Source organism: Dermacentor variabilis, chromosome 7, assembly GCF_050947875.1.
Source record: "Dermacentor variabilis isolate Ectoservices chromosome 7, ASM5094787v1, whole genome shotgun sequence".
Lineage (NCBI taxonomy): Eukaryota > Metazoa > Arthropoda > Arachnida > Ixodida > Ixodidae > Dermacentor > Dermacentor variabilis.
In genome coordinates, this window is record NC_134574.1 from 74,499,512 (window position 1) to 74,500,988 (window position 1,477).

Genomic DNA, 1,477 nt, shown 5'->3' on the forward strand with positions numbered 1-1,477 from the left:
GGTGTTGCATACAAAGTAATTCTTACCGAGACTAAACCTCTTACACAAGAAGCATCCGACATAAGTCGGACCGACCGACCGACCCGACCCGACCGGCTCGCTCATTCATTCATTCATTCATTCATTCATTCATTCATTCATTCATTCATTCATTCATTCATTCATTGTGGTGCAGCTTGCATTTCACTTTTGTATTTATATGTTCTTATGTGTAAAGGACTCTGTGCTGTTGATTTGTAACCCTATGACGTGGTTTATTTTCATTTTATTACATATATGTTTATATTGTTTTCGCTAGGCGAAAAGTAGTAGCCGTGGCCATTGTAAGCTGACTACGTCTCTTATCATTTCAATAAAAAATAGATAGATAGATAGATAGATAGATAGATAGATAGATAGATAGATAGATAGATAGATAGATAGATAGATAGATAGATAGATAGATAGATAGATCCCAGGAAGTTCTGCGTCAAGTACGAATGCTAGAATGCTAGGATTCGCTAGAATGAAGAATGCTTGCGCATTAAAAGATCAAGGAGATGCATAGGCAAAATGCTCGACTGGAAAGCATGTTTAGCATACCTGATTAGCTCAAGCAGTCTAGGCGAGCATTTATCGCCGCCACGTTTTGAGGGGCATGTCAATAAATCATTATCGTCGGCAAGGTGCGTCGATTCGTACGCGCGCCGGCGCACACGACGCGACTGCGCGTGCGCATCAACGCACCCTAGACTTGTGGACGGAGGAGAGCCGAGTCGGATAAGCGCCTTTGCATACCGTAAGCCTTGTCCTAGGGCCTGTTCACTGCACGTGTGCGTTTGCGCGAAAAATTGCACGTATCCAGCACTTGTGCACAAATTACCGCTTGCACTGTCTACACAGTGTATACCTTACACATTGTAAACGGAAATTTGTGCACAAGTGTTTGATACGTGCAATCTTTCGCGCGACCGCAAGCGTGCGGTGCGGCTTGCGGCGATGGGCGGCTCGAGCGTGAACAGGCCCGTACTTGAGCGCGGGCGGACGCGAAGCCGGCATGCCGACTTTGACGCAGCCCCAGCTCCTGCGTAGTACCGCGAGGTCATCAAGGGCAACGCCTGGACAACGAGGAGGAGGTAGAGACGGAGCCGAATGCGATGTCTTCGCCAGTGAAGTGCAACAGCGGTGCTCGTTCAGCAGTCAGGCGGCTATTGTGGGGTGGTCCTGGTCTTGCGTGGAATTGTCTCATTGGAGGCACTGACTGCGTCACCCAATAAGGCCAACGATTGGCGAAACTATCAATTTTCCATCCGAGTTCGTGCGCATATGGCTGGATTGACCGCGAGATTATGCACGTGTTCTGCCTTTCTGCCTTTGATATATATATATATATATATATATTTATATATATATATATATATATATATATATATATATATATATATATATATATATATATATAATTTGAGCTTTACCATCGCCACCATTAAGCCTCACA